At 33.7% G+C, this 22,098-nt stretch overlaps 1 long non-coding RNA gene across 1 annotated transcript; it reads right to left on the reverse strand.

Annotated features, from left to right (window-relative positions):
• Positions 1-8,514: 8,514 nt before the first annotated feature.
• Positions 8,515-21,547, reverse strand: LOC104865896. The gene is made up of 3 exons (XR_781297.1): positions 21,418-21,547; positions 10,947-11,026; positions 8,515-8,557 (listed from the first exon to the last, which is right to left on the reverse strand). It is a non-coding gene; the product is annotated as an uncharacterized LOC104865896 (long non-coding RNA).
• Between the last annotated feature and the right edge of the window lie 551 nt (positions 21,548-22,098).

Raw genomic sequence — 22,098 nt, forward strand, 5'->3', positions numbered from 1 at the left:
CAATTACAAGGGAAAATATAAAATTTAGTATTATCATACTTGGCTTACAGTCTTATTTTTATTTTCTAAATTATTTAAAGACCTTATTTCTAAATTATTTAAAGTACATTATCCTAGAATTTGGATGGCTGAGGCAGGAGGATCATCAAGTTTGAGGATAGTCTGGGCTACATAGTGAGCTCAAGGCCAGCCTGAGCTATGAGACTCAGTCTCAAAAATAAACCAAAATAAATAATTAAATGCATACACACACACACACACACACACACACACACACAGACCAGTGCATAAAATAATCATAAATCTGTTATTGGATAAAATGTAGAATATTTAATTTGTTACAATTCCATAACAAGAAAGAGGGCAAAAGTATTTTAAGGTGCTACTGATGATAACTTAATATCATACAAACTAAATTATTATAAATTAAGGATATTAAACATAATCATTAAAGAAAAAGTTTGCATATATAAATATGTTCAAAAGGAAAAGATAATCAATTCAAAACACTTTACTACAGACAACAAACTCAAAGCATGAGAGAAAATGAGGCACAAAACAGGTAAAAGAATAAAGTAAAAAAAAGTGGAAATTCTTCCTTATCTGAAATAATTTTAAATATATACATGAAACTTTCCAGCCAAAAGTAGACTTTTGCAAAAAATAGACTTTTAAAAGATTCATCTACGTACAAGATATTCTATATACTCAAGATATTCTTTAGGTCCAAAGGTAAAAATAAGTTTAAAGTGTAAGTACAGTAAAAAAAAATATTCTACATGAATAGTGACCAAAAGAAAACTAGGGTGGATATGCTAGCAGAAAATATATTTTCAAGTGTATGTGTAAAATTCTCCATGATATATCATATGTTAGAACACAAACAAATCTCAGTAAAATTTAAAATATAGGAATTATACAAAGTATCTTTTCCAACTACAATGTACTGATGGCAAAAGTCAGTGGATGGAAAACTGTAAAAGCAACAAATATTTAGAAATTAGATTGTATCCTTAATCAATGGTTTCAAAAACACTTTGAAAGGAAATTAGTTTTAAATGAATAAAAATGAAACACAATATAGAAAAACTTTTGACATATAGTGAAAATAATGCTCAGAGAGTAATTTATTTTTGTAATTGACCTCACTCCCAGGGATTTCAAATCAGTAAGTAGTCTGGCTTTGCACCTTGAAGAGTCAGAAGGAGATCACACTGAACTCAAAATCAGCAGAAGGAAAGAAACATAGATGAAAATGAAGATAAATAAAATGGAGAATAAAAAAAACAGAGGCAACCAACAAAATTGAAAGGTGATTCTTTGAAAAAAAATCAATTAAAAAAGCTTTTAGCTAGAGTTATAAAGGAAAAATAGATGATATAAAACTATTAAAATAACAGATAAAAGTAAATTACACAATTGTATGGCAATAAATTGCACAACCAATATGAAATAAGATAATTTCAGAAATATGCAAATTACCTAAACTGGCTCAAAAAGAAGTAGAAAATATCAGCAGGATTATGTTAAATAAATTGAGTCAGTAATCAAAGGCTCTGACCAAAAGCAGTCCAGGGTCAGAAGATTCTTCAAAACATTTTTTTTTAAAGGATAGTATCGATTCATTTCAAACTCTTCAAAGAAACAAAAGAGAAAGTAACATTTCCATCTCATCCTTTTAGGCCAGTATTACCCAACAACCTCAGGTAAGGAAATCATGAAAAGAAAAATTAAAGAAAACACAAAAAGAAAATTACAGATAAATTTCCCCAATGACTTCAAAAGCCTTAAACAACATATCAGCAAATAAAATTCAATAGCATCCTAAAAGGATTATATTCCATGATCAAATGAAATTTTCTCCAGTAATGCAGTCATTTCAGTGTGAGACCTTCAGTGCAGTACATACTAACAGAAAAAAAGTAGGGAAAAATGACTGCTTCAACTGACAGAAGAGAGACATCAGCAGGACTACAAAGTTACCGCAATCAAAACAGTGTGGTACTTTCACAAGGACAGATACATAGGCCAGTTTGAAAAAGCAAGAGTTCTAAAAATCATACATCTATGACCAATTGATTTTCAGCAACAGTGCCAAAGTATTCAGTGGGAAGAGTTTCCTCAACAAACAATTCTGAAACGTTGTATTCATGGATGAAGTTGAACCCATATTTCACATCATATAAATATTGACCTAAAGTGATCTAACAAACTAAAATTTTCAGTGATAAAATTAAAAAACAAAACGCTGAGGAGAAAATACAGTCCTAAATCATCATGACTTTGGGGTTGACGATGGATTTTAAAATATGATACCAAAAGTACATGCAAACAGAAAAACAAAATACTATACGGATAAATTGAAGTCCTCAAAATATTACAAAATTTTACCACAAAGAACTTTACCAGAAAGTAAAAAGAAAACCCATGGAATGAGAGGAAATGTTTAGGAATCATAGATCTTATAAAGGCTTGATGCCCCAATTATGTAAAGAATTATAACTCAACAACAAAAAAAGAAAAATAATGAAATAACTCAATTTTAAAAGGTGGGCAAAAGACATAAGTAGATATTTCTCCAAAGGATTTATATGAAGGCAAGACAAAAAAGATCTTCATTAGGAAAATATAAATCAAACTGCAATTAAATACCACTTCATACCCACTAGAAAGATAGCACACCAATAAACAAAGAAACAAATGAATAAATAGAATAAAAATCGCTAAGAATTTGAAAAAATTAGAATTCTTGCAGATGTGAGCATAAAATGGATCAACCACTGTAGAAAAGTGTGGCAAATCATAAAATTATTAAATACAGACTTAATACATTATCCAGGAATTTTACTCCCAGATATGTGTCAAAGAATTGAAATTAGAGATTCAAACAGTACATGAATTTGTTGCAGTGCTATTCACAACAGCCAAAAATAAAAAGCATGCAAATGTTCATCAACAGATACACAAACAAAATCTTATGTATATATAGAGCAGAATATTATTTAGCAATGAAAAGAAGCATTTCTAATACATACTACCACATCGAGGAATCTTGAAAATGTTATCACAAATGAAACAAAAAGCAATATAAAAGGCAAAATGTTCTGTGATCTATGTATGCAAAATACTGAGATTATGCAAATTCATATAGAAAGTAGATTAGAGGGTACCAGATCATGAGGTGAAGTGAGGATGGGAATATAACATAACACTTAGGGAGTTTCCATTGGGATGATGAAAATCTTTTAGAAACAGAGAATAATGATGACTGGCTAACATCGTGGATATACGAATGCCACTGAACCGCATAAATATATATATACACATATATACATATATGTGTATATATATATTTAGCATGATAATTTACTGCAAAAACAGTCTCTGTGATGAAGAAAAAATATTGATACCTATACACAGGAATGTAAAGTGATACTTCTTGCTGGACAACTCAGCAGCATTAAAATTTTAAGTAATTGTGGATGAAACAATGTATTTTATTTTTAGAACCCCCAACATATCGAGCTACATTTATACTGGAAAAGCACAATCCTGAGTGAAAAGTTCAATGATCTACCACAACACCGTCCTATGGCTGGTGTTGGGTGTAGTCAAGAAGCAAGGATGGTATTAGATGAAAAAACAGTCTCTTTTAGTGACTCAAAAGTTTATACCACAGATAGAATTATGTTTTATCTTTTCTCTCAATGCAGTCCTGGAATAAAGAATATTCTATAATCCCTGCTGGAACAAAATATGCAAATTATACCAGAATAACAGTGCAACATAACTGAAAGCCAAGAATTGGGAAATTTGTTTTTGTTATTTTATTTTGTTTTCTGTTCTTTTGCTTTTCAGCATAAAATACTTGGAAGTGGCAATAATAGTCATGTAGCTATTTGGCTGATTGTAGAGAGAGTTTTCATAAATTCCTCTCCTGTACTATAGAAAAGTGGAAGCTTGAATGATAATGTACAAGAAGAGAAAAATCAATCGTTTGCAACACAATAGAGAGCCTAAGCTAAAAGCCAAGGAGAAATGGTGGAAAACAAAAAACAGAGATGAAACAAGGATTTAGGAGATCAAATATCCCCTGAGGAGGAGAAAAGAAGTGGGGGCGGGAAGACTCAGAAAGCCTAGGATCAGAAAGGATATTTGAACAGCTCAAATGTCAAGAAGAAAAACCTTCAAGGTCAATCTACTGTAGGATCATGCCAGTATTTATAGATTTAACTATTTGTATCAGTTTTTCCTGAATACAAATCATTAAAAAGTGATTTTAAAGCAAAAATCATTTCTTCAGACTTCACTCAGCTGGCTGGTTTCTCCATTTTCATCTGTGTTCAGCTACTAGATTACAGTGAGCTCATATGGTTATTTTTCTACATCATAGTTCTGGGTGTTTCACATAACAGTTGGGCAACATTCCAATAGAACAAATAGAAGACTTAAAGGCCTCTTGAAGCTTGGGACTGGAATGGATTGAAGAAAAGGGTGAAACAAATGCCAAGGTCAGCTCAGAGTCAGGAAATAGATTTTCCTCTTATTGAGAGAAATTGAAAAATCACATTACAAAGGAGGTGTTGATACAGAAGAAAAATAAATATTGTCCATTTTGCAATGAATCTAACATTCCATCCAATCAATCAATCAAGAAGTAGAAACTGAGTTTGTATCCAGCATCCAAAATGCAAAAAAAAAAAAAAAAAGAACTGATATTTACAGAAAGTACTAATATTCCACTTTCACTTAATTTATACAAAACAGCTATGGTCATGGATTTCAAGTTTCAAAATTAACAGTTCAACTTTTGTCTCTTAGTGGTCTATTGGGAGACACAGATGTAAATACGTCTGAAAAAATCTGATGATAAAGGGTCTAAACTGGTAATAAACAGGTCTTAAGACTGTTTACAACTCACATTGCTAGCAAAACATTCATATTCCTTTGAAATCAGACACCTTATTCCCACATTTTTTCTACTTAGAATTTTTCCTTGCTTTCTGCAATAGAATAGAAACATCGTGTGGTTTATGTTCACTTCTAAATACTAGATATCCCAAAATTAAAATTGGGATGAAGTATTTCTACTGTTGCTTCATGCCAGAGAAGTTATTTTTCTCCAGACTTGTTTTTTGGTATAAAATTGGATTACAGCACAGTCTTGATTCTTATTGACAAGCTTCCTTATTTACTGCTGTTCATCCTTAAGATGTTGCCTTGTTAAATACTGAAAGGTTAACAACTGAACCCTGTTTGCCTTGAGTAAATCATACTCAATTTTCTCGAGCTCATTGCAAACAATCTGCTCCTAAAGAGCTAATTAGGGCTGAGAATATAAAATGTGAGTCTGGACGGCACTGTCTGCATAGTCTCAATTACAGCCTTCTTTTTCTAATTCAAATCAACAGAGTCATTCTGTATAAGTCAATCTCATTTCTTTCTCAGGAGGAAAATGTATGCAAAAGATGGGATCCATGAACTATGCCATTCTGATGGCAATAACGGCTGAAGGTGCAGAGTGTGGACCATGAAATGTACAAAAAATCTTGTCTGCTTTCTGCAACATTGATAATGGTTACTTGTGAGTCCTTAAAAGTGTAGAAAAACAGGTATTTGTTTGATTGGGAACTGCAGAATAGAGTTTCTAAGTACACAGCACAATCCCCCCCTCTCTATGTGTGTGTGTGTGCATGTATCTTAGTTATTTTCTTGTCACTGAGACACTATACCCAACACCAGCAAAGTAAAAGAGAAGAGGTTTATTTTGACTCACAGTTTGCAGAGCTTTCAGCCCATAGTCGGCCGGCTCCAAGGCCGAGTGGCATAGCAGAAGGGCACGGCGGTGGGAAGCAGTGAGAGTGATGGAGGAGGGAGGGAAATACACCCTCCCAATCCGTGCTTCCTCTCACCAGGCTTCACCTCCAATACCACATTTGGCTAAATCAGTGATACATAGCACAGCCCCATAATCCAGTCCCCTCCCAAAAGCCCCACCTATACGCACATGAGATTTTGGGGGGCATCTAGATTTGAACCATATTGGGGTGGTTGTGGTATTTTCAGAAAAAAAGGAAGGAGAGAAAGGACTCATTAAAGAAAAAAGTAGTTCTTAGTTCATGTTTCAAATTTAGCTGAATAACAGAGGAGCCAGATAAATTGGCTTCATGCGTGTTTTATTAGTTCTCATATCCACAGAGTGGGTAATTCTGTAGATCTAAGTCTGGCTCGGGTAACATGAACTGGAACCATTCACAGATGTGGTTGGGTGGAGATTGGGTGGATCACTGACTGGTTCAGTTTGAAGGGCTCGTTTCTCTTCCACATAACCCCTCATCCTCCTACAGGAGAGCCTCAGATTATTGGCACAGTGGCTCAGCAGAGTTTCAAGGGAGTGAACAGAAGAATGTAAGGCCTCTTGACCTAGACTTGGGCTTGGTACAATATCTTTTCTACCACATTCTAATGGCCAAGGAAGTCCCAGACCATCCCAGATTTAAATAGTGGGGAAGCAGACTTCATCTTTTGAGGAATTACAAAGTCACTAAGAAAGTACATAGATTAAGAAATGATGGAGAATTTGTGCCATGTCTGCAGTCTATCACAAGTCATATGGGAGCAATAGCTTTGTTATAAATAAAATGTCAAAATAAATCAAATTATACATTTAATTAGCTTTATATGAATGCATTTTGTGACTTTGTTGGAGTACAGTTTGAATTAGAATACATAGATTTTCCTTCATTTTCTCAAATCTGTCCTTGTTTTCTGGCTTTGGGAAGAGCACTGATAAATTCTTTAGTGCACTAGATTATTCAGAGAGACTTCATTAAGTGTGAGCAAAGGATAAATTCTTTATTCTACATCACTCAATAATAAAACATTTTGGTATTCCATCAGTCATAGATACAGCTCAGAGAGGCAGGTAAGGATAATTATGTGAGATTGTTCATGTGAGTCAGAAAATCCTCAGACAAGATTGATTCTGTGCCCCTACACAATAATGCGATATAATGTGATAAGGTTCTGGAGAGTTCTGTCTTACAGATTCCAGAAGAATGTGTAAGAACAGCCAAAAACTGGTATCGTGGGATAACTTTGACAGATCCTTGGAAATTGAGAAAGCCCAAAGGATCACACAAATGTTTGAATTTACAAAAAAGAAAAAAGAACTTTGTTCATGGTAAGCTTTGAAAAATATTGTTGCATACTGTGTGGGTTATAAGATACCAGTTTAAAATCTAAAATGATGTGATTAATTAGTTTCAATTCTGGATTAGTTGGAGCATTGACATCTTGCCTGGACTGCAAGCACCTAAAATTCTGAGAGACAGGAAACTACATTAGCAATATCAGTATCTATAGATCCAAGAAAAAGGCGCAAACCACTACTACTACTACTTTCTTCTTTCTCCTCCTCTTCCTCTTCTCCCTCTCTCTCTCCCTCTTCTTCTCTCCCTCCTCTCTCTCTCTCTCTTTCTTTCTGTTCTCACCTCTTGGCCATGAAAGCAGCTGAAGTTATAAGAACTTTGTGACGTAGCACAGATATCTAGATGCAGGACTGGAGAAGTGAGCCCATAACCAGGTAACACCAAGAAGAAAATAGTAAGGCAGAGACTTAGAAAAACAAAATCATGTTGTTAAGAACACCTAGGATCAATACCTAACTACTCATCTGAATAGAATTCTAACAAAAAACAAACCAAAAACTCTGAAAACTGAACCAAGGTAAGAGCCACCAGCTAGGTTCCAGACTGGCAGCTGTGGGCACAGAATGAGGCACATCTTTGCAAAAGAAACTAACATGAATTTGTACTCATAGCATGTTGATCCAAATTTGTAGTTTGAATCTAAAAAGGTAATTTACTGTAACTTATAAAATTTAAATTAAACTCGTACTTTACTGATATAATATTCAAAAATCCAGAATATAATTTAAAACAACTTGCCATAGGAAGAATTAGGGGAAAATGATTTTAAATTTCCCCAATAAATATTAGTAAGTTACCTTTAAACAATAAATGTATAGAATATATCTGAAAAACATAAAAAGTATAAATCAGAACCAAAAAAAAAATTTTAGAACTTTAAAAGCAATGAATTAACTCGAAGGAAGAAGGAAAAGAAAGCTTTGTGAATAAAGCCAACCACGTAATAGAAATGACAGAAGAGTTTGAAAAAGTTCACCAAACTCTAAAGTACTTTGATTCATTGATCAAGCATTCATGTCACTGGCAGCCTCGATGAAGGAAAATAATATACCACATTGAAGAAAAAGAAAAGTACCTGAATAAATAATATCTAAAGACCTCCCAAGATTTGAAATATATAAAACTACAGATTCAAAAAAGTTCTAACTTTCAAAAAAAAGGGAAATACAAAGAAATCCAAACCTGGACACAAATGCCTAGCCAGAATGGTGGCATAGGCCTCTAATTCCAGCTGCACAGGAGCCTGAAGCAGGAAGATCTCAAGTTGGAGAAATTTAGTAAGACCTTGTCTCAACGTATAAAGGGCCAGGGCTGTAGTTCAGCGCTCCCTAAGTTCAATTTCAGCACTGGAAAAAAAAAGGCCAAAGGTTAGACAAAGAAAAATTCTTCAGGGAAAAAAAAAAAAAAAAACCTCAGGAATCAAAATGTTCTAAATAAAGGAAAACTAAAAGAATCTATTATTCTTCCCAAAAGTATGACAAAAGGTATTTCATAAAATGGAATGGAAATAACAACAAAAGGAAACTAGAAATATCAGTAATAGAAAAATAGAAACAAAAATGGTAACTATCTGGGTAAATGTATTAGATGGTTCTTTGCCGGAGTTTTATTTAAAATATATAATACATACAAGGCCTGATCAAAAACTGCAGTGAATGTTTATGTTTTTAAAACTATTACAGTAAAAATCACATGACATTAATCTCCCTTACAGTGCTCCCCGTCCTTTCAAATAAACTTGTCTCATCATTCTTGTTGCTTTCTGAAGCAGTGCCAGAAATCCACTTTCTTTTTTTTAATTAATTTTATTTGTACATTTAATGTATATAATATAATGACATTCACTGTTGGAAATTTGTACCTTTACATAACTAATCTTGGTTCTTATTTTTCCCCATTCCTCTGCCCTCCCTTCAAAGCCCTCCCTCCCTATCCACAAAGACTTTGTTTCCATTAGTTTTCATTTGCTCATATCAATTCCATTCGTTTCTTTCCTCTCCCTTCCCCTCTCATTTCCTCTTCCCTTTGTGCCTCGTCTTCATATTTCACATTATCTGTTGTATCTTTTGGTCCTTATTCACACTTTCCGGAGTGGCTTTCATCATGCTCTCACGGCTGCCTCAGTGTACTGAATCAACTCAAAATGTTTGCCTCTCATGGTTGTTTTAACTTTGGGGAAGAGCCAGACCCAGGGGATAAGGTGGGTAAGAACACACTGTCATGTTTTAACAAGCCTCCCTTTCAGCTGTATAGAATTCAGCCTTGTAAAGATACTCACTGAAGAAAATGTCCAGAATTGCTTCCAAAAGTGGTAAGAATAATAGGATAAATGTGTTCACAGTGAGGGATAGTATTTTAAGAGAGATTGATGGTAATACGTCTTGTATGTAATAATTTCTAAAGTGTAAACACTAACCATAAGTTGTGTGTATACATGTCACAAACTATGACATAGATGGGATTTGCAATAGGAATACAGAAGAAGAACACAAGAAAACTACAAGCTAAAGAATGGAAAGAGAGGGAGTTCTATGGGGATAAGGGTTCTCTTGGAGGCAGAAGCAGGAAAATTATCACAAATTTGAGGCCAGGTTAAAATACACAGCAAGACCTTATGTCAAAAACAGGTGTTTTTGTTTCTAAATTCTATTTGAAATAATATATATAATATATAAATCTATATCACATATATATATATGATCTCCTAAATAAATTGTGTTGTGTGTATGTTGTAATCTTTAGAGCTACCAATAAAAAACTGTAAAATATTTGAATAAGAACATAATGGATAAATGAAAATTTAATAATACAAAAGTGTTCAAAATACAAGAATAAAAAGCCAAGACACAGAAAACACAAACCACGTTCATAAAGAATATAATAAAATAAGGGATGGGGATTTAGCTCAGCAGTTTGGTGGCCTGCCTTGCAAGCGCAAGGATGCGAGTTCAATCCCTGGTACCAAAAAAAAACAAACAAACAAACAAACAAACAAAAATAATGTAATAAAATCGTTATTCTAAATATAAATATATTGCTAGATACATTAAGTACAAGGGGCTTAAACACAGAACCTAAAACACAGAATATCAGAAAGAATAAAAAAGACAAGCCTCAGATATCTGATGTTTATAAAAATCACACTTCAAATACATAGACAGGATGGAAGTGTATAACATACAAACATTAATCTAAAAAAAGCCAGAATGATTATACTAATCTCAGGTAAGAACCTATCAGAGCGTAAATGCTTATCACAGATAAAGATGGATATTACATAATGATGTATCATCAATTCACTATGAAATTTTAACAACTTTAAATAAATGTGTATGTACCTAAAAATAAATGCCCTTTTCTGTGTTTAATTGTCTTTTTAAGTATATGAAAACAAAAGGAATATTAATACCAAGTGCTTCTAAAGACAAAAATTAACTGGATGTTGCACATTGCTGATACCAATGAAAAATGAGACAGCCACTCTATGAAACAATTTGGCAATTTCATGTAAATTTAAATGCACACCTACTATCAATCCAACAATCTCAAAACATACTATATATTAAAGAAATAATTTATTTTCATGCTAAAACTTAATCATGAAAGTTTATTGCAACTCTATTCATAAATGCCAAAATCTGTAAATAACTCACTGCCCTTTAACAGATAAATGTTTAAACAAATAACTGTACAACCATGCAGTGGAATATTACTGAACAATAAAGGAGAAATTACCTCAGCAACATGGGTGAATCTCAGTGTAGCCAGTTAAGTTCTATGCATGAAATGTTCTTGAAACAACAAAAATCTCAAAGCTATAATGAGAATAAATAGACCAATGGTTACCACAGGTTAAGTGTGCGGAGAAAGTTGAACACAATAAAATAATACATGGTAATTGTTTCAATTAGATTCATTTATAGGAAAATGGATGCATATTGAGGATATACTCCTAAGTAAAATAAATAAGTCACACGTGTAAATACGGAATAGTTTCTCTGGTGTGAAAAACTATAATAGTACATAAGATCTTAATGATATAATTGACCATGTGAAATAGGAAGAAAAGAGCTAAAGGTGTAGGGAAAATGGGAAGAGTAGGGGAAAGGTAATAAGGGAAAAGAAGAAATATGACAAAGTGAAAAGATGGAAATAAAGTGTTTGTAAATGGGGAGGGGAGGAGGGGTTGAAGGGAGCGCAGGGACAAGGGGAAAAAATGAGAACCAAGACCGACTGTCATGTAAAGGTACAAAATCCCAATAATGAATGTAATTGTACTGTATACCTAAAATGTACCAATAAATTCAATAAAAGAAAAGGAAAAAAAAAGGTAATTGTTTCAGTTCAATGGAAGTGTCATGAGTGTGAGTTTTGTACAAATACACACATTATAATTTTTAAATGGTATGCTCAAAGCTGATATTACTATAAGTTCATTTTTAAAATAATGCTGAAACATACAGCTATGTTTAATTCCATTTCATAAATTATTCTGTTCATTAACTTTTGAATTTTAATACAGTGCCAGTAAATTTTGTCTTGATTTCTTCACACATAGCTTGAGTTTTTATTCTTGTCTTTCTTCAAAAAGATACACCATTTTACAATCAAATCAATCGTTTAGTTTAGAAAAATTAAAGTTTAAAATTAGAGTGGGGTAAATGGAAGAAATTCAGGAACTGATAACTAAACGAAAAAGCACATAAGCCCCTGTGTATCCATGCCAGACACAGACCAAGGTCACTTTTAATAGAGTCTGAAGGGTTGTCTTATACTTTTCTTTATGTAACCCTCCAACTCAGTATACTAGATATTGAAGATCTATTTTTATAGTTGAAGAAACTGAGGCTCAGGAAGATGAACTAGAGTTCAAAACACAGAATAAAAATTCAAACATAGCTCTTCCTAATTTCAGTGTTTTTAGCTTTTTATCAAAAAATGGGACTTCATCTTCATTTTAGCACAATAGTTTTATATTTTAGTAATTGCATATTTTGTCTAAATTCCACGTAGCCTTTTAAAGTAGTGTGTTTCCAGGGAATGGCTATCGTGGTAGTTTAGACTCATGGGAGGAATCATTAGCCCCACTCACACTCAGCTTGGAGGAGAGGCTGTAGGTCAGGGGTGGGATCTGCTCATCAACATCATCCTAGGGCAGTGAATTACAGACTGCATTCTCAGGACCAGCTGTCTTTACTAACTACATCTGAATATAAATCTGGGCAACCTCAGAGGAGGATGTCTGCTTTTGCCATCCTAGAATTTGAGCCAAGAGTCAATCTAGGTGCTCTGCCGGACAGATGACAAAAAGGCTTTTCTGAAATAAATCTTGGAGCTTTTCTCTGCCTGTGAGTTACTTCCACCAGAGACCCTACAGGGTATAATAATGCTGTCCAATTAATATGGTCCATATAGTACCTCCAAGAAACCAGCCCTCAGAACAATAACAGATGACTTTGCCCATACCTGGCACTCAAATGCTCCATGTTATTTGCTTTGTTCATTTTCTCAAATGCAAAGTAAAATATGCCACAAATGCAGTATTTTGAAAATAGAGAAAATGAAAATTGCTCACCCTACTACCAATTGGGCATATTTTTTTCATACCTTCTCTACAAAATTGTACCAAATTGTGGTTATGTGATATAATACTCAAATCTTAACTACCATATATTGTAAGCATATGCTCACATCTTTAAATACTCCCTTGAGCAGATTTTTTCAGCTACTTAACAATATCTCATCATATGAATATGTGCTATGTTACCTACTGTGTTTTATGGATTATTCATTGTTCAATACTAATATTCTGTTATTAAAGTAACACTGTGAATAGTATTCATAACACTGTGTGACTCTTCATTACAGTATATTCTAGCAACAAATTTCTGCAAGGAGGATTACTTGGTAAGATGACATCTATCACCAAATGGGCTGCCAGGACTTTTGTGCCAATTCACAGTCCAACAAGCATGCTACATGAGCATAAATATTTTCCTCATCTGGCTAATTATATTCTAGCAACAAATTTCTGCAAGGAGGATTACTTGGTAAGATGACATCTATCACCAAATGGGCTGCCAGGACTTTTGTGCCAATTCACAGTCCAACAAGCATGCTACATGAGCATAAATATTTTCCTCAAATCTGGCTAAGGATAGGCATTGTAGGGTGGCATGCTGTTTTTATATTGCTCTGTTTTTTTTAATTTCCTGTTATTATTCTCTAACAATTGTCATTTTCACAAAATAAGTACTATTTACTTTAATGTTATGAGTACACTTACAAAATTTATGACCTACTATTTAATACAACTTATGTTGAATTTCAGTTTTGTTGTTGTTTCATTCTTCTATTAAACTAATTTTCCTACTGAGTAGCTGTTAACAGAACTTTAGACAGTGAAATTTCTCACTTCATCTTTTGATCATCTACTTTCCACTTGAACTCTTCCAAAAGGCATTTATGCACATACAAGCAAATAAATTTACTCTTATTTATCACTTTCGCTATTATTGTCACTGTTTCACTCAAGCCTCCTATACTTAAGTCATTTGATACATAAACTAATCTCACAAACAATGCATGGGATTACCTATTTTCATGCATCTTTATTACCATAGTTTGTTAACTAAAACTCTAAAACTACCTTTTCCAGTATAACGAGTTAAAAGTAATATTTTCTTAGTTTTCTTTTGCATTTCTCTTATCATAGCACATGCTTGGCATCTCTTTATATATTTAAAAGCCATTTTTATCTCATTTTGATAATATTAAATATTTATTCAAATGTACTTTGAATCCAGTAGTTCTTTTGCTTACTGATTTTTAAGAGCTATTTGTATACTTGGAGATTTATCCCTTGCTTGTAATGTGAGCTGCAAATATATTTTCTAACGACATTTATTTTTTGACCTTGTTTGTTATGTTTTATTTTTATAGTCAATTTAATCAGCCATTTCTGTGTTGACTTTTGATTTATGAGTAACAGCTAGAGAAGACTTTGTTATTCTGAAATTATAAAATAATTTTATGTTCATCTCTAAGAACTTTGTGGTTTCATTTTTGTGTTTTTGAATTTTTATTAAAGTATAAAACATATACATAAATCATGTAAACCAAAAATGTAAAATGGATTGAATTTTCAAAAATGAATATGCCAATGTAGTCACATCAAGACACTAACAAGACATCAGAAACTCCTCTGTGAGTTTTTTCAGTTCCAGGCACCCACTGCCAAGGGGTTAAACACTATCGTGGCCCGTGAGACTGCAGCCATAATTTCTTTCAGAACTTTTTAAACTTTTCATGTCTAGACTGCCTAGACAATATTCAAAGCTGCACAACTGTTTCTCAAACATACCCATGATGATCAGAATAATTACTCTTATTGCCAATAGAAGTGACCTTGTACCCACAAAGGACACTGAACAATTTATACTAGGGATTTGTGGATGAACTAGACCTTGGCAAAAATGCACAAGACATTGTGAAGAAAGAAAGCATAACATATTAAAGATTAAAATAAAGTTCAAAAAATTTTATTTCTCCACTTCTGCAAGATAATATTCACTGTCATGGAATGTTTCTGGATCTTTTTCTCTAATAAATAGAAGACTCATCCCTTTCTTAATACCTGATGCCGCATATGAGCCAAAACGCTTAACAATGTACTTTTTTAATATCTCCATAACATGCACAGCAGACACTAGAATTAGAAAGACTTAATAATAAGACTTGTAAAATAAGGATAATTCACAAATCCAAAGAAAGGCAAGAAAATGAAATTTAAGGAGAAAGAAAGTAAGTCATTGCCAGTCATGGAAAGCAGGGAAAATAAACAATTAGGGAGTAACAAATAAATGAAGAAATCAAACAATAAGTGTAAGAAAAGGTCAAATAGTTGGTCTCAGGCAACTACAAAGGAAATGGTATATATTTTGTCACAAAATGTAATGCAAAGTAAATTTGGGAGACAAAAATGATTGTATGTTTCAGCACATAATATTTCTCTAGGGGTAAATTGGAATGGTTAAAATTTATATACTGGAGAGTCAGGACAATGAGAAAGTTTGAAGGACAAAACCGAGAAGTAGAGCCTTTGAAAAAATTCAATAGACAGAAATTTTACTTCTTTTATTGTATTGACAGCTCTATGCCAAAGTTGCCTATAAACTTCCAATTATCAAAAGCCTTTTTTCTATTCATTTTACTGATTACCTTTCTTGATCTCTCTCTAGCTTTTGATGCTATTGATCACTATTTCTGCAAAGTGTACCATCCTTTGACTTCCGTGAAGCTACAGTTTCCATTTCTCTTAATATTTCTGTTGTATCATCCTCTGTGTTTGGCTCCCTCCACAGGGGCATAACCTGTGCCCAGAATTTATTGAAGAAGTGATTTTAGAAGGGAGAGTATTAAGGACAAGTGAATGCCTGTTCATTTGGTCTTTCTAACTTGGGAAGGTAGCACACAACTTCCAGGAGTAAACCAACATCAGGTAACAGTAATTTTCCATAGGAAAAGCATTGGAAGTCATTAGCAGCCAACATTCACACAGGTAGAAGATGTGTACATTAGCCCTCTTTGGTGATCTGGTACTTTCCCTGATAAAGTTGCACCTGAGTTCAAATTCTCTTAGCTAAATGCCTCAAAAATCCCTGACTATAACCGTCTTCAACCCTCAGGTAAAAGAAAGGGTATCTGTACTATGTTGAACTCAGAACAGGGTCTCAGATTTCTTCCTCTATCCTCCAAAGAATATTTGTGGGGGTTCTTCAAGGTACCCTAAACAGCTGTGCTGTATGATCTGAGCCACTGGAAACCAGATAAATCATTATTCCTGAAAAATAAAAATGGTAGCTGAAATTATGTAGGAAAAGTCTTTCTAGGTAAAAGTAGAACAGTTCTGAGATCACCTAGGACTGCCGGCATCTAAGCAACAGAAGAAGAAACAAAGATACATAGTGGGGCTGAATCCCAATCACAAAATAGATGACAAAAAGAAGCCAATGAAAGGGAGGAACTGCCTAGCTCTCTGTTTTCAAAAGGGAGACATTCTCAAGTCTGGTTCCTTTTCAGTGGAACTGGGGCAAAATCAGCACACTAAAGACATCACTGGCAGCATCAGTCTGAGCTTATCCAGCTCTTCTTCTACCAAGTCTTCTCAGAAAAAAAAAAAAAAAATGGGGGCAGACACAGGTTCATGGAAATGAACAGCGTATTAGCCAGGCTATAAAACTGATTTATAACTTCTGTTTGTAGTCATTACCTTTCGGTAAGGAGAGGAATGAGGAGGAGAAGTGGAATGACAGTAATAACTTACTTTGAAACCTCAAGCAAGCTGGCTTCTCTATCAACTTTTCCATTCCAAATTATTTCAATTAATCTGAACGACAGTCTTGGACTCTCTAGTTACCATTAGAGAGGCCAAAAACTGTTCCATGGCAACAAGACCTGATATTTGGTGAACAACTTTTAATCAATATCAATGTCTCTAATGAGAAAGGGCTTGAAATCCAGCAAAACAATGATACACATATTAGCTTTTGGACTGAACATGCTGATAGCATGAGGAAAACAAATACACAAACCACTAGTAATGCAGCTAATGAGCCACATCAGGGCTGGAAAGCTCTGTTCAATGGTCCCACTATTCTCCTGCCAGTAGCTTCCAAACACTCAGCTACTCCCACTATTCCTTTAATGTTCTCTGATTGTGACAGGCTTATGGACTTTGGATAGGCCTCCATTATGTAAGCATAATTGATCTCAATACAGTTATTATTCTCTTGCTAAACTGTTCTCACAGCCTGAAAAGGTAGGCTATGGTCATCATTTCTTAGGGGTGGCTCTTTCTCTGACAAATATGCATCTGTTTTTTTCTGATTATCACAATGGTGGGTGGGTCTTTTCTACATCTGAGAAGAACTAGAATGGCTTGAGGCCACATTAACAGTACATAGCTCACCCAGTGATAAACCTTCTAACATTCCATCATTGGGTGGGCGCTTGCTCTTAAGAAAGATGAATATCAAATTTATTTTCTTTCATATGTGGAAGAGAGGAATAAAAGTAGAGGGGGACCATTAGAAAAGAGAAAGGGAAAAAGCGGGAGGGAAGAGGGAAGACAAAGGAGTTGACAGGGATGAAAATGATCTGAGAATGTTATATGGATGCACAAATCTTCAAAACTAATATGCACTGAAAAAAAAGAAACCACTGGATATGGTGCCACATACCCATAATCCCGGAACTATGGAAGCTAATGAAAGAGGATTTCCTATAAGCTCAAGGCTGGCCTGGACAACATAGTGAGTCCCTGTCTTGAAACGTGAAAGGGATTTTTTTCAGATCCTTCTTTAAATGTATTTTCAAAATTATTATACAAATTTCCTCTTGTTGCAAGGGTGGGTGACCATACAGTGTTCTTAGTTTTAATAAACCCTCACCTCACTCTGGATATAATATAGTTTCCTCCCCAAAAAATTCCCTCATGATGACCATTTGCAGTCACACTCACTCTCTACCCAAGGTGCTGGTAACCACTGTTATATTCACTTTTCTCTGATAGTTTTGCCTTTTCCAGATGTTATTTAATGAAGTTGTGCAACATATAACTTCTTGAATGTAGCTTTTTACAATTAAGATAACATACTTGAAATTCATTTGTGTTGTAGTGGATACGACTGCATTTTTGGTTTTTGGTTTTGGTTTTCCATTTGTTTGTTTTGCTGAATAGGACTCTACTGTATGACTGTACCAAAGATTGGCCATTCATCCAGTGAAGGAATTATGTGTTATTTCCTATTTTGGAAGGTGTAAGAGTTAATGCTACAAAAATATATTTCTACAATATGAATTTGTTTTTGCAGAAATGAAAGTGTTCATATAGCTACGATAAAAATCTAAAAGTAGGATAATATAGTACATACATAGTTTCCTTTTTCAAAGCTATGAAGTAGCTTTTACATGTGACTGTGTCATTGTGCATTTCCACCAGTATAGTAAGGGAATTTTGGTTGTTCTTTACCTTCAACACACTAATTTTTTCATTTTTGTTTGACTGTTTTTTTGTTTATTAAATGTTTACCTTTTAAATAGGTGTGCAATGGCATTTCATTGTGGTTTCTAAGACTAAAATGGAGTTTCTTCATATTTGCATATTTCTATTTTCTTCATTACAGTGCCCATAAAGAAATATTTACCAAGGGCTGGGATTTAGCTCAGTGGTTCAGCGGCCTGCCTTGCAAGCGCAAGGACCCGAGTTCAATTCCCAGTACCAAGAAAGAAAGAAAGAAAGAAAGAAAGAAAGAAAGAAAGAATGGAAGGAAGGAAGGAAGGAAGGAAGGAAGGAAGGAAGGAAGGAAGGAAGAAAGAAAGAAAGAAAGAAAGAAGGAAGGAAGGAAGGAAGAAAATAAATATTTACCTGTTATTTTGACTGGGTATATTTTCTCATTACAAAATTTTTGAATGTTTATGAGCATAATAAACATTCTTTACCTACTGGTATCTTGTGCTTTCACCTCATTAACAGAGATTTTCATATAGCAAATATTTTAATTTTAATGAAGCTCAATGTATCATAATGTATATATTGTAGTTTTTGGTGGCAGATCTAAGAATTTTTTGCCTATTGAATACCATGAAATCTTTTTTTTCTAAATTCTATAATTTGCATGTAAGTTATGATTCATTTTGAATAATTATGATATGAGGCATACATGAATATCATTTTTATAAGTATACTAATCATATTAGCACCATTTATTGAAAATTTTATCCTTTCTCTATTGAATTTCTTTTGTATCTCTGGTCAAAAATCAGTGGACCAAATTTGTGTCAGTCCATGACTGAATTTGCTATCCTGCTCCCTTGAGCTATGTGCTTAAAGTTTTGCTTAAGGCAGACAGATTTGATTATAATAGCATTAACTTTCAGTATTAACATAAATAAAGGTAAGCCCTCAAACTTTGTTCTTCTCTTTTAAAATTACTTTGGTTATTGTAGTTTCTGTTATACTCTATAATATCTGAGAATCTTTTTGTCAACACCTGCTGAAATTTTTGTCTGGATTGTATTAAATTTATAAATCGATTTGTGAAGAACTGACATCTCAAAAATATTACATTTATGGGCTAGGGATGTACCTCAGTGGAAGCGTACTTCTCCAGAATGCACAGTGCCCTGGATTTGGATCCACAGCACCACCAAAAGAAAGACATGATATACACACTTCCACTCATTTATTATCTTCTCTGATTTCTTCCCTCAGCATTAATTTTCCAGCATATAGATCCTGTACATAATATGTTGAGTTTATGCCTAAGTATTGTAATTATAGGGGGCTTTAGGAAATACTACTATTTCTCAAATTCAATTTCCACTTTTTCATCTTTATTATACACAAGTATGATTTTTGTCTACTAGACAGGAATCTTGCAACACTGCTGAAATCACTACTTCTAGGATTTTTTTCTAAAGCTCTTTTCATTTTTATACAAAGTTCAATTAATTCCGATGTACTATACCTTTAATAAATTGTGGATTCGATTTACTAATACGTTGCTGAGGACCTTTAGGTCTGTGTTCATTACAGATACTGGTCATCTGTTTTCTTTTCTGTATATTTTTTTCTGTTTTGGTATCAAGATAATTCTGACCTCATAAAATGAGTTCTGAAGCATTCTCTTCAACTTTCTGGAAGAAATTTTGTAGAATTGATATTATTTCTTCTTTAAAAGTTTGGCAGTATTTGCCAGTGAATTGTAGTTTTCTTTGTCAGAAGATTTTCAACTTTGAGCTCAGTAACAATGAAATACATAGGACAATCAGGTAATCTGTACATTATGTGAGTTTCAGTAGGTTGTGCCCTTCAAGGAATTGATATATTTTATCTAGACTATTGTCTACACAGGCATTGAGTCATCATTAATAAAGAAATAATAGGGCTGGGGGTTTAGCTCAGTGGTTCCGCCACCTGCCTCGCAAGTGCAAGGACCCAAGTTCAATCCCCGGTACAAAAAAAAAAAAAAGAAAGAAAGAAAGAAAAATAATATAAACAACAGTTATGTTTAGTGTGAGATTGCTTATTGTTTCAACACATGCCTGTGAGAAGCTCTATATACACATTAGAAAAATATCTGTGTTGCTCTTGTTTGGTAGAATATTCTATAGAGGTCATTTTGGTCAAATTGATTGATAGTAGTTTTCAGTTTTTCTATATCTTTGATATTTTTCTGTGTAGCTGTTCTATCAAGAAATGTGTCGAAGTCTTCAACTATAAATGAGGATGTTTATTTCTCCCTTCAGACCAAACAATTTCTACTTCACATTACTGAAACTCTATTCTTAGACAAGTGCATTTAAGGTTGTTATATGTTATTGCAGGAATGATTCTTTTATAATTGAATATTGTTTCCTTTTGGTCTTCCAAAAGAAATTCGTATTGTGCTATTACAGTTACTAAAAAGTTTAGTAAATATAAGCTAATTAATAGTGTCCGAAAGCACCTCTGCAAGTTCTTGAAATGGGAAATTAAGAGTGATTGATGCTGAAAATTTAGCTCAATGGTTCTGCCACCTGCCTTGCAAGCACAAGGACCCAAGTTCAATCCCTGGTAGCAAAAAAAAAAGTGATTGTTAAGACTTCTGTGAGAACATTTGAAGAGATGCTTATATTCACAACCTTGAATATAGTGATGTTATCATGGGTTTATGCATCTGTTAAATCTAATTTAATTTAAATATTCATTAAACTTTTTGTATGTCAGTTTTACTTCAAAAAGCTGTTTTAAAAACACAATGACTGTTTTAATCAATAAAAGAAAATTAAACAGGAGTCAAGACAAATATAATTCAGCAGAGGACTCCAAGCTTTGCTCAAGAGAGAAGGAAAACAAAGAAGCAAATAAGACTAGATGAGGACAATTGAGGGAACAAAAAAAAAAGAAAAGAAAAGAAAAACTACAATTTATCCAGCAGCAAATAATGTCTTAGCTTCTTTCGAATGCATATAAAGTAATTCATTTGTCTAATTCAAGAAAACAGCTGCAACAACAATGACAAGAGGATTCTGGATTAGCATCCCATCAATGCAAGTGATCTAAAGCCAAATATTTAATTCACAGCTTTAAAAACTCCACTGATATAAATTCAATGTATTGCATATTGCTATAGGATTAATGAAGGGTATATTATCAACTCACCTGAAGCTTAAATGAATTTCAACAAGAAAGAGCGCTTGCAAGAAAAGCAAAAGGGAATACTCCTGCTGGTTTTTATCACCAACTGTGGAGGGAGGACCTTACATACTGAGGCCATAAAGCAACCCCAGGAAATCCATGTTGACACTCTTGATTCAGTGTACTGTGAACTACAGGGCAACTGGTTAGGCACAAATCATAGAGTTCTTTGAAGCCTCTCACCCAGATATCAAATTTCACCTGGCACAAATTACATAAATAAATAAATCGATGAATTTATTTAAAATATTCTCAGGAGCATTCTCTGACTATGATCACAGCCTGCCTGAGGCAGGTTTACATGTAAAAGGAAAAAGCCCTTCTACTTTGGAATTTGACTTTTTCCCAACAGAGAGCATTTAGAAAGGCATTATCAGTCCAAAGGAGCTCCAGAAGTCAAAGCAGACCAGATGTAGTAGGTGGACAGTTGAACTGCCTTCCTCCAAATATAGCTATCTTTTTGTATATCTAAATTGGCCACCAAAAACCAAAAATTATAATAAGTTTTCACAAACAGGAACTAAATTATCTAAATAATAAGCTAAAAGTTGTGGTTCCAGAATTTCAGGCTAGCTTTGCCTGGCTCCAGAGCCCTGTCATTTCTAATATTCTTCACTTTAAGCATCTTACTCTATTCCGATTCTC

This window comes from Fukomys damarensis, unplaced genomic scaffold (genome assembly GCF_012274545.1).
Source record: "Fukomys damarensis isolate Sample0158 unplaced genomic scaffold, DMR_v1.0_HiC HiC_scaffold_28, whole genome shotgun sequence".
In the NCBI taxonomy this organism is placed as follows: Eukaryota; Metazoa; Chordata; class Mammalia; order Rodentia; family Bathyergidae; genus Fukomys; species Fukomys damarensis.